The sequence below is a fragment of the Octodon degus genome, unplaced genomic scaffold (assembly GCF_000260255.1).
Source record: "Octodon degus isolate 3935 unplaced genomic scaffold, OctDeg1.0 scaffold00266, whole genome shotgun sequence".
Taxonomy (NCBI): Eukaryota; Metazoa; Chordata; class Mammalia; order Rodentia; family Octodontidae; genus Octodon; species Octodon degus.
In genome coordinates, this window is record NW_004524842.1 from 53,254 (window position 1) to 65,100 (window position 11,847).

General features: G+C 44.7%; 1 protein-coding gene and 1 pseudogene across 1 annotated transcript in view; both read left to right on the forward strand.

Annotated features, from left to right (window-relative positions):
- Window positions 1-11,847, forward strand: part of Dixdc1 (DIX domain containing 1) — an 82,182-nt gene that overhangs the window by 3,568 nt on the left and 66,767 nt on the right. The gene's annotated exons all lie outside the window — the stretch shown is intronic.
- LOC105741015 lies at window positions 10,620-11,682 on the forward strand (annotated as a pseudogene).

The window sequence follows — 11,847 nt, forward strand, 5'->3', positions numbered from 1 at the left end:
AACCATGGTCCCTGAGCTTGCCAAAGCAGGCACTTAGTCCGCTGAGCTATCTCGCCAGCCCTTTCAGTCATTTTTTGATTAGGTGAAAGGATGATGGGTAAAACAAAACCCTTGTTTCCTGCTTCCAGGGACTTTGTATATAGAGAGAGGGTGCACTGAAAAAAACATTATTAGGATGCTTAATGTGATAAATGTCATAGAAAATAATATTTGTGGGAGATGATAGAGGTAATGTTCTAGTGAATGACATTATACAGAGCACTAAATACTTGCCAGTGTTCGTGCTAGGCTGCTGTGGATGTGAGCAATTCCTCTCCAGACTTTGACTAAGTTACTGTGCCAGGCTCTGGAAACAGAAGTCAGATAGCAGAGTCCGTGCCTTAGTGGAACTCACACCAATAAAGATAAAAGAAAGGAAATGCTCAGAGTATCCTATTTAGGGAAATTGTGACACAGATAATCTTGTTTATGGGGGAGAAGGAAACTGTGCTGTGTATGGCCGGAGGCTAAAAGCAGCGGGGCTGATTTGAGATGAGGTGGGTCAACGGGAAGTCAGTCAGTTGTCTGATCCTTAACCTTAGGAATCTGTGATCTAAAAGATTTTTCCTCCTTCACGTAGAAAAGTAGAGATTGAAAGTCCACCTTAAGACTCATCTGCTGCCTGGCCTGGTGGCATGTGTTGGTAGTCCTGCTACTTGAGACACTTGAGCCCATGAGCCCAAGGTCAACCTGGGCGATACAGTGAGACCCTGTCTCAGACAATAGCAGCAACAGAATTCGTCTGCCTGGAGTGAACAGAGACACAGAAGAAGAGCCTTTGTCTGTCCTTATCCCCACAGGGGGACGTTGTGTGAGGAAGATTGGCAGGTGGGGCAGCTGCCCGACACCCCTCTTGGTTGCCTAGAGTCTCCCATGGAGCAGCCTTGCAACATCAGGCAGCTAGAGGCCGCCACGCATTTCCACAGTGCGTTCCTCCGTGCTTTGCTGTAGAAATTAAGGCCTGTTAAGTCTTTTGTGTCACCACACACAGTATCCTTAGCTTTCTGCTTTTCTCTCCTGCCTGACTCCTGCTCCCCTCACCCAGGCTCGCTGGCTCTGTTCCCACAGGAGTCATTGCCAGCTCGACAGATGCGGCCTGGCTGTAGCTATCAGGCGGCTTTGGCTTCTTGTGCTGAACGGTGGGCTGGCCAGGCATGAGGCAGTGCTAGGGCTCTACCTGCCAGGTGGCACTCCCGGCTGCACTTTGAGAGGGCCTCGGGAGCACCACAAATGCTTCATCTGCTGTGACTGGTCTTGTTAAGGCAGTAAGAACTAGGTGCTCAAACGACACTTTCCTGAATGCATTTCTTTTTCTTTTCTTTTTTTTTGTATTTTAGGGAAGGGTCTACAGGGGGTTCAGGGTCTCACCACTAGATTGTACTCTGTAGTGATTCTCCTGTTTACAGCCTCCTAAGAGCTGGGATTACAGGCATGTCACCACGCCCAGTCTCAACTGCTGTCTCCAGTGCACCCCAGGGGCGGGGCTGGCACAGCAGTCCCAGGGATCAAAGCCCCAGCCCCTGTGCCTGCTTGCAGGCACTTTAATATGCTGAGCGAATGCATTTCTGTGTCTTTTTTTGAAGGGTGGTGAGGGATGCAGTAGTGGGGCTTCATCTCCAGCCCCAGCCTTTTACTTTTGAGATGTGATCCTACAAAGTCACTAATTTCCCCAGGCTGGGCTTGAACTTGCTGTCTTTCCTTCTCAGTCTGAGAGTGCTGGGATTACAGGTATGTGCTACGAAACCTGCGTTTCTTATCCCCTCAACCACTTCTCCTTGCAGTGCTCATGGATGCAGCCTTCCCTGACCAGATGTAGAATGAGACGGAACAAGGCCAAAAGCCCTAAGAACAGGCTCTAGGACAAGGGACACCCTAGACTAGAGAGTGACCCTGCATTCATTCATCGTGCCTTCATTGTTACACATTTCTTGTGCTATAAGTAACATGTACTCATGAAGGAACAAAGAATGTTTTGGGAATGGAAGCTTAGTGGACATTTAAAATTCGGATTAGGAGCCAGCTTTCAGAGAATCTCTAGCTCTTCTTTCTCTAATATACTGTACTTTGACCACCCGGCTGAATATTAATACAAAGAGACCTGCCCAAATGATGAAAAAAGAGATTTAATGGTATTTTTATTGGACAATTTTATTTTGACACCTAGCCATCAAATACAGAGAATAAAGAACTTCCCCGGTTCCGCAAAGGGTTGAATGAGTTATTGGGAAAGAAATACAATATTATGTTTCTGTACCGGCAGCATGCAGGCCAGACATAACTTACAGTTTCTGAGCCTCCGGCCCCCATCTTTTCACCTGTGACAGCTGGAGGGTCTCAATCCTAACCAGATATCTGGCTTCACAGTGAAATTACTTTGCCTTTGAGCCCTTCAGGTCTCCTTTTCAGCTGTCTCTAGCATATCACCGGAGCATGCTGCTTTTTTTGTTGGCCAGCAGGGAGCCACGGAGCCAACTTCATGAATATTTTCCTGCCAGGAACTCTAGGTCTCAGACTTCCCTGGTGAAGCCAGCGCAGTGTTTGTTTTTGCAACTCTATCCAAACAATTCCCCTGGAGCAATGCTCTTCAAGTCGGAGGGCATAAAAGAGCAGAGGCTGGGTTTACCAAGTGGTTTGGAAAGAAGGGCCGGTCCTAAAAAGAAAAAAAATAAAGTTACCTTTGGCAGCATAAATGCTTGCAAAGTCAAGATTCCCTGCCTAAGTGAAGAATGTGAACAGAATTTTCTGTACCGGAAGCTTGACTGGAATTGTAGGGTTGTGTGGAGTGACCTGGACAAAGGGTCACTAGGATCTCCTCCCACTGAGGACTCTTATTACCGTGCTCTCAGCTACAGGAGAGCCCCAGCCTCCTTAGGCCAAAAGTCCAGCTCAGATAGCTTAGCCTTTTGCTGGATCTACTTCTCCTTCTCCAGGCTTGATTCAGAGCATTCCCCCTAAAACCCTCAGCAGGTCTAGAATTCTGCATTCACTGGCATCCTCTAGTTTCCTTAGAACAAGTTAGAGATGAGACTCAGGACTGGCACTGACATAGCATGTACCAACCATCTGTCTTGCCTCTTTTTTTCCTTTTAATTTGATTGCAAATGCCAAGAACCCATCATGCTCCAGCAGAGCTAGGAAGTGGGATTTAATTGATTCATGGGACCCAAGGAAAGTCTGAAATAAAATAGTAAACCATAGAACAGGGAAGAAGACAGCAGAATCTTAGAAACAGTGAAAAACAAGAACTAAACCACTGACAGGATGGGTCCCTCTGCTCTTTGCTTCTCCCCATCATTCAGTGGTAACTTCATTCTTTCTCCTATAGAAAGCTTTTTACTTTTACGTCTGGCTGATGGCAAATCTGAGTTTCATATCTTACAACTTTAGATGCCAGCTCAAAGCATTTTGGGAATCTTGGTTACTTTTCTGTCATTGCTGAGACAAAACACCTGACACCCAAAATTAAGGAAGGAAGGGTTTATTTTGCTCACAGTTTGTGTAGGTTTCGGTCCATACTCGTCTTGCTCCATGAGAGGGTGGCACATGGCAGAGGGCAGTAATTCGTGGTGGTGGCAGACAGCAAAAGCAGCAGAAGCAGGAAGTGAGGAGCAGCACAGAGCAAACCTCCTTCCTTCCCTTATACTGTATGGAGGCTGCCGCCCCAGGGTGGGAGTAGCATTCACGCTCATAATCTTTCATTGTATCATGAATTGACCACAAGCTCTAGAAGCCTGCTCCCTGACTATATAAGGCTTTGGCCAGAATCTAGACACAAGCCAAAACACTGAGAATTAGCTGGGCTTGCCAGTCAATTTAGCCAGACCAGCTGTGGGCAAGGGATAGCGGGATGCACTAGTGTGGTACAAAGAGCCCTTCTTGGTCCTTGTCAAGGTCTAGGAAGTTTTCATTTGTAATCCCATGAAAAGTTACTGGAATTCTAGTGACTTAATTCCAGTCTACCACTTCCAGTGCAACCCATGGTGAGAATAAAGACACTGAGGCATATTTGTAGTTGTGGGGAGCCAAGAGATCCTAAGTCCAGCCATGATGATGGCTATCCAGAGCAAAGGCCTCGACCCAGGATGGAGCCTGGGTTTTCCTCATCCATGAAGGAAGGAGTGGCTTGAGGTTGAGGGACAGTGAGAATGGTGGAAGCAGGTATGAGCTGGGCTAGGTAGGAGGCCTGAAGTCACCTCTGCAATATGTAGAGAGAAAGATATGCAAAAAGAAGGATATGCAGAAAGAGTAATTTGCTTAACACAACTAAGATAATACCTATTGTTTGGGGGCTGGGGCTTCAGCTCTGGTGTGTAATCTTTCAAGCCCCAGGAAGTCATATCCTCTATCTTGAGGCTCTATCCCAGCCAACCGTGTGGAGCAAAGGCTCTTCATCCAACCTCATCCTGGTTCACACAAGGGAACAATGGGTGGGTGTCCAGGGAAACACGCCTGCCATCTTCAAAGACTGCCACTGGCATGTTGGCTAGACCACAGGTTGGCTTCCCAGATTTAGATTTAAAGTGAGGACTAGAGAAATAGAGCAGAGACATGTAACTTTTTACCTGCAACTAAGAATTGTGTCACACAATTGTGAGGCTCTGATCACCCCGCTAGGTATCTTTCTTTTCCTGCAGTACCAGGTATCAATCTCAGGACCTTGTGCTTGCCAGGCAGGCGCTTAAGCCACTGAGCTATCTCCCTGGCCCTTTAGCTATCATCTAACAGGTCTGATGCCAACATGATAGTAACATGCCAAACGCATTTCTTTTGTTTGTAGAATTGTTTTGTTTTTTGAGACAGGGTCTCACTATGTAGTTCAGACTGGCCTCAAACTTGTACTTGATCCTCAGCCTCAAACTTGTACTTGATCCTCAGCCTCTGAAGTGCAAAGATTATAGGAGTGCACCATCACATCTCTGGCCAGAGACATTTCTTCAAAGACATTTCTTCCTTAAAATTAAAAATGTTAAAGTCAGTGATGTCACTGAAGACATTCTCCTCAGTTTTTTGTGTTTCCTGAATATGAAAAGATACTAAATATCCTTGGTACCTTGATCTGTGCCATTCTCTAGGGAGGACTTAGGGTTCCACGATGACAACAGTCTAACCTCCCAGGTCCTGGCTTGACCCTGCTGCAGTAATTGTGCCCCTGTGTCCCACTTCAACAAGGCCACACAGCTAGGCCACATCTGGAGCTTACTTCACAGTATTGCCCCACCCTTGACATCTTGAATTTGGAAATCCACTCTCCACTCAATGCCCCAATTTTCACATCCCTCCTTCCCACTAAACTCTTTCCTTTCCACCAACTTGTCCTCTCATTACTGTTCTTTTCCCTCCCAGTTTAACCATACTCTGTGGCCAGTCTCTCCAAACGTACTCTCTCCACTGTCTTCCCTTTTCTTGCCTGGGTGATTGGGGCCTCTCTGACCATGCCCAGCCCTAGATGAGCCCAGGAACCCTCCATTCATGGCCCAGGCCTGCTGAGTACTTCTAGAAAAAATCACAGAACCTTGACGCTTCACTGAGGCATAGCCTGGTGATTTCCAGGCTCAGCTGAGCACGTGGGGCGTGTCTTAGTGCTCACCCTTCTTCCCACCTCCCACAGCATCTGCTCCAAATTTCAGTTTCTTCCCTGGGGCTGCCTTCATTCCCACTGTCCCGTTCTTTCTCAGCAGATCACTGTCTGCGTGGGAGACTGGAGGGGCCTTGGGAGGGAACATGTTTGACTTTCCTCTTCTTCACTCCCACGTTTCTCCAGTAGGTCCCTGCTCCTGATCAGAGGAAGCGGCCCTCTTCCTTACCTCTGAAACCTCGCTTCTCGCTTTTCTTGATCTGTTTCTCCTTCCCTGACCCATTCACCTAAAGTAATCTCATCCATCTCAAATCCTCATTCCCTCCCCTGCGTTCCTCTCCAAATAATGCCCTTTCTCCTTCTGTCTTCTGTCTTCTTCCTTCATGGGGTCTTTTCAGTTCACTACCACCCACTTTGCCTCACCCCTCATACTATCTGTTCTTGGGGCTGGGGAGGTAGCTCAGCGGCAAAATCTCCTGCCTGGCAAGCGCAAGAAACTGGTTCAATCTCTGCACCAAAAAATTAAAGAAGGGCTGGGGAGATGGCTCAGTGGAATAAGCACTTCCCTGGCAACCACAAGGGCCTGAGTTCAATCCCTGGTTCCGAAAAAAAAAAAAAAAAATCTACAGAGGCTCTTAAAAAAAAAAAATTAAAGAAACAAAAACAAAACAAAACAAAAAAAACCCCATAGTATCTGTTCCCCAAAGAGGCACCCAAGCTTGCTCTTATTGAATGAAACTGCCTTTCCAGGTCTCAATCGGCCGTCCTGCACCACCTGGTATGATCAACTACCTATCTTGAAATTCTCTTTCCTGGGTCCTCACATAATGCTATATCCTGCCGGCACATTCGAGAATAAACTTGTGGCTGCTGTCTCATTTTGCTTACGCTTTGCTTACACAGCTTCTGTGTCTTTTCTTTTTCTTGCTACAGTCTAAATCATGTATTCTTTGGGGTGACACGAGTGGGTTCAAATCCAGATTTGATCACTTATCAGCACGATGACCTTACGCAGGTTTTCCCATGTAAAAATGGGGCTAATCACACGGATTTTAATGGCTGGGTATGATGATTAAAGGAGATAATCCATGTAAGTTGCCTCCTGCAGTGGCTGACAAGACTTGGCACTCCATGCCCCTGAGTTCTTTGTTTTCTGTTCAGTGCCTCTCTTCCCTTTCCTCCAAGTAATTTCTTACAGTTTCTCATAGTTCGCTGTACTACTTTGGATGCAGAGACCAGGACTGGGAGTGAGCACTGAGTTCAAATCCTTGCTCTGCCACTTGTAAGCTCTATGGCTGTGGTTATCTGATGCTGTCAATCTTGGTTTCTACATCTACAAAATGAGAACAATAGTTCCTCATGGATCAATGTGAGAGGAAATACGCACATGTGTGTGCACACGCACGTGTACACACACACACACATGCACACACACACACATGGTCCAGGGCTTACCATAGCAGTTGGCATCTTAGAAAGTGCTCAGTAGATGGTAGTTCTAATCTGACTTGAAATTTGTATGTAAATGCTTTCAAACATGTATCTTCCACTCAGTCCCTATCTCAGGCTTCTGTTGTTTTGTGTTTTGAGACAAGGTCTCACTGTGTAATTCATTTTAGACTGAGCATGAACTCACAGTGTAGCCCAGGCTGGCCTTAAATTTGCAGTAGTCCCCCGTCTTCAGCCTCCTGAGTGCTGTGATTACAGGCCTGTGCCATCATGCCCGCTGGGTCATGCCAGCTAGCTGTGGAACATTTCTACCTGATGTTCTACAACTAAATCAAATGCTTGCCCAAAACTGAACTCTTTATTTGCCCCCAATATTTGCTGTCCACATATTCGCTATCTTACTTAAAGTGTCACCAGCCAACTGGGCATTTGGGCATGAGTTTTATTTATTTATTTATTTGTGGAACCAGGGATTAAACTCAGGTCCTTGTGCTTGCCAGGCAAGCATTTATTCTACTGAGCTGTCTCCCCGGCCCCAGGCATGAGTTTTAGAACCTTCTCTTTTTGTCACTGCCTGCACCTCATCACACCTTTGATTTGTTTCAGGAATTTCTTCTTTTCTAACTGGTAATGCTTCCGGTTGGGTTCTCATCCTCCCACGCTTGAATCATCACCTCCTCCCCGGGTGGGTTTCTCCAAATTTGTGTGCACCTCTTTTGTCCCTTATTCTGTTCTGTGTCCAGAGTGACCTTTTCTAAGATGCAAGCCTAACAGTTGCAGTCTTCTGTTTTAAAACAACATACTTTGCTGTTGAAGGCGTTTCAAGCTTAATTCTAAGTGCTGCTAGGTGCCCCCGCCCCCATGTTCCTGAGGATTGAGCCAGGGTGTAGTGTTTCCTAGCACTGCACCGCTGAACTCCATCCCTAGTTTTTTAAATTTTGAGACGAGGTCTCATGGAATCGCTCAGGCTAGCCTCAAACGTGCAATCCTTCTGTCTCAGGATAGGAAGAGCTGGGATAATAGTGCGTAGCTAGGATAGTAAGTGTGTGCCATTGCTTACAATAGCTGGCATAAGGCCAGTAGGTCTTGGGCTGATCTGTACCTCCACCTTCATCACCTGCCATCGGAGCTCCGCTTATACAGTAATTCTGGAAATGCCATCCTTGCAGGGGACCCGAGGTGTTCGCGGTGCTTAGCTGTCCCCTCTGCCCTCATACCCTCTTCTGCTGGCAGGTATCCTTAAAAGACCAGTCAACGCCCATCTCCTCTTGCCTTCTCCTGGCACATCCACCCTCTCATCCTGCTGTGGGTGCTCTGCATGGGTGGCCCTATTCTGTTTCTCCTACATAACAACAATCAGTTTGTGTCATAGTTATGTATGTGACTGTAAGCACTGCTCCGCAAATAGTAGGGAATCAAGAAGTGTTGATTTGGATAAATGAAAGCCTTGGATGACAGGATCTGATGAGACAGAATCTAATGAGTTAACATTTATTAAAGGTAAACACAGATTTAAAGGAACCATTTATAAATGCAAAGATGAAAGAGATGTGCTGTAACAGCAGAACATATTAAGAATCTAGTTGACAACTTAGAGTGACACAGCCGTGGGTGGTGATGACAAACAAAACCAAACAACAAAAACCTTAAAAAAAAAAAAAAAAAGGAGAAAAAATGTGAAATATCTTGAACAAAGAAGTTCAGTACCTGGTTTTTAAGCAAAGTACTGTGTTTTGTTCTAGATATCATAGTTGTAAAAGAAACTAAATCAGGAAGCAATATTTTTTTTTTTGAGGTTAAGAATAGGAAAATTTATTCCTGAAAAGGAATGAAAAATAGGAATGGAAGGCAGTGACCTAGCGCGGCGGTCTCCACACCGGGCTCTGGAGCGCGAGGTCGCTGGTTTGCGCCCCTGTCCCGATTCTTTCTATTAGGGGCTGGGGAGATAGCTCAGTAGAATGAGCACTTCCCTGGCAAGCGCAAGGGCCTGAGTTCAATCCCCGGTTCTGAAAAAAAAAAAAAAAAGAAAAGAAAAGAAAAAAGAAAAATAGGAATGGGGGGAATAGAAATAGCTCCTGAGAGACAGGAAGGGTCCTGAGTGGGTTGCCCAGTAACTCTTGAAAGAGCTTTAAGGTTTTTTTTTTTTTCTTAATAACCAAAATAGACAAACTACATGATCAAGGAGAAAAAAAAAAAGAAAAACCACAAATATACAAAGTAAGAAATGGCAGTGGAAAAATTAACCAATGATTAGTTCGGACTTGTTTTGTTTTTGATTTTTGTTTTTTGCGGAACTGGGGATTGAACTCAGGCCCTTGTGCTTGCCAGGCAAGCGCTTATTCTCCTGAGCCATCTCCCTGGCCCCAAAAGTAGCCAATGAAATGTGAAAAATTGAGGAGATAGCACCATGATCTAAGTGCCTGCCTGGTATGTGCAAGGACCCAGGTTCAATCCCAGGTACTGAGTGCTGTGCCAGCCCCAGAACCCAAGGTGCACCATGCTGGCCACTGAAACTGGGCGTGGTGGCGCACCCCTGTATCTCAGCTCTGGGGAGGCTGAGACCCTGTGTAGTGAAACCCTGTACCAAATAAATAAATGAATAATATTTTTAAAATATTTAAAAGAAATAATGGAAAATAATTAAAAAGAGACGTTACAGATGGTTATGCAAATACATTTATTTATTTATTTATTTATTTATTTATTTATTTATTTATTTTGGCAGAGCCAGGGATTGAATTCAGGCCCTTGCACTTGCCAGGCAAGTGCTTATTCTACTGAACTATCTCCCTGGCCCTGCAAATACACTTAAAAATTTTGATAAAATAGGCATGATAGCTACCCCCTCCCCCACACACACAGGAGGCTGAGGCAGGAGGATCACCATGAGCAAGTTCAAGGCCAGTCCAGGCTGTGGAGTGAGTTCAAGGCCAACCTGAATTACATAGTAAGATCTTGTTTCACCAAGAAGTGGATCCTGGAAGTTGGTGAACCATTTAAATAAAGAGGAGAAGGCTATAGCTAAAAGCACTTTCTATTCAACTGTCCAACAAAATCCATGAATATGATGGGTCACTGGGCTGATTACCGTGTTGCTTCAAAAGCAGTGGATTACCTTTTGGATTCAAAGTAAGCAAAAGCCCAAAAAGGAGAAGAAGCTGTATTTACAGCCACAGAGTGTGTGGCTGACTACTGCAGGCTTTGAAAGAAACAGCTTTGTCACTGAGCGCTTAAAGTAATGAAAATGAAGTATGATAAAGATATAAAGAAAGAAAAAGATAAAGGAAAAGCTGAAAGTGCAAAAGAAGATAAAAAGAGCAAGCAAGAAAATATAAAATAAGAAGAGACAAAAAAGGAATAAGAGGGCTGGGGAGATGGCTCAGTAGAATAAGCACTTGCCTGGCAAGCACAAGGGCCTGAGTTCAATCCCTGGTTCCACAAAAAAAAAAAAAAAAAAAAAAAAGAGGGAAGAAAAGACAGTGAACAGTTCTTTTCTATTCAACTGTCCAGCAAAATCCATGAATATGATGGGTCACTGGGCTGATTACCGTGTTGCTTCAAAAAGGAAGAAACTCCTGGAACTCCCCAAAAGAAGGAAACTAAGAAAAAAAAATTCAAACCTGAACCACATGGTGACCAAGATTTTCTGGATAGCAGGGAGATTTATATGTGGATCTATGACCCAGTTCACATTAAAACTTTTGTCATGGGGCTAATTCTTGTGATTCCAGTAACAGCAGCCACTCTCTTCTCACCTTGGCCAACAAAAATGAGAGTAAGTTTTCATTGCCTCAGTGTGGTCGCAGGCTGTTTTGTAGCCAGCATTCTTCTCCAGGCTGTTGCTCATTGCGTTCTTTCTTATCATCTGACTATCTAATCAGCTGGAGGAAGGCATCGCTTTGGCTTCTTGCCTTATCTGACTGCTGACCTGAGCTGCACTGACCTCTTCAGGCCTCCGTACACACGTGAATACAAAGGACCAAGAGCAGACTAAAGAAAGCCAAAACTCTGAAACCAACAAGCAGCAGCAGTCTGACAGTGAGAAAAAGGAAGATGAGGAAGGAAAAGAAGTAGGAGCAGGAAATTATGGCACAGAAGGCTCAGGTAAACAGTGGCAGTCAGACCAAGACAGTGACAGAAGGGAGGATGGCAGAGCCCAGCACAGTAGTGGAGGTGGGGATGATTTTGAAATGACCACAAAAGAGGAAGATGGGGATTGTGAAGAGGAAGAGGAAGAGGCTGACGGAGAAGCACCTAAATCTTCACACGAAAAGTCATCATCTGGCTAATTTGGGGACTGAAGAAGTGCAAGGGGCTGGATTTTTCTACACTGGCAGATCATCATCACCATTATCTTGTACATGCACATTTGTAGCATTGTGGAAGTCCATCTGCTCCAAGTATTCGACAGCCAAGTGATTCTGTGCAGTCCTTCAACTTACAGCATATCGGTACTACTATTGGTATAGTCTGAAGCCATTAATAAGTTGCATGCATTTGATAATTTTACAGTAAGTAGGTCTCATTTTGATAGTTATCAGAGATGCATTTTCTGCAATTTGATCTTAGATTAGGTTATTTTTTATATTATATGGCTTTTTACTGTTAGATTAATAAAAATAAAAAATAACTCCAACTTCTTAGATTATTCATAGTTTATGCAGCCATTTCTCAGTTTCATTAGGTTAAAATACTTAAACTCATTGTTCTTGATAATGATACTTTTGGTTTTCATTATAAAATTCTACCAGGAAATTTCTGAAAGATTCTGAGTGGCGTGGGGC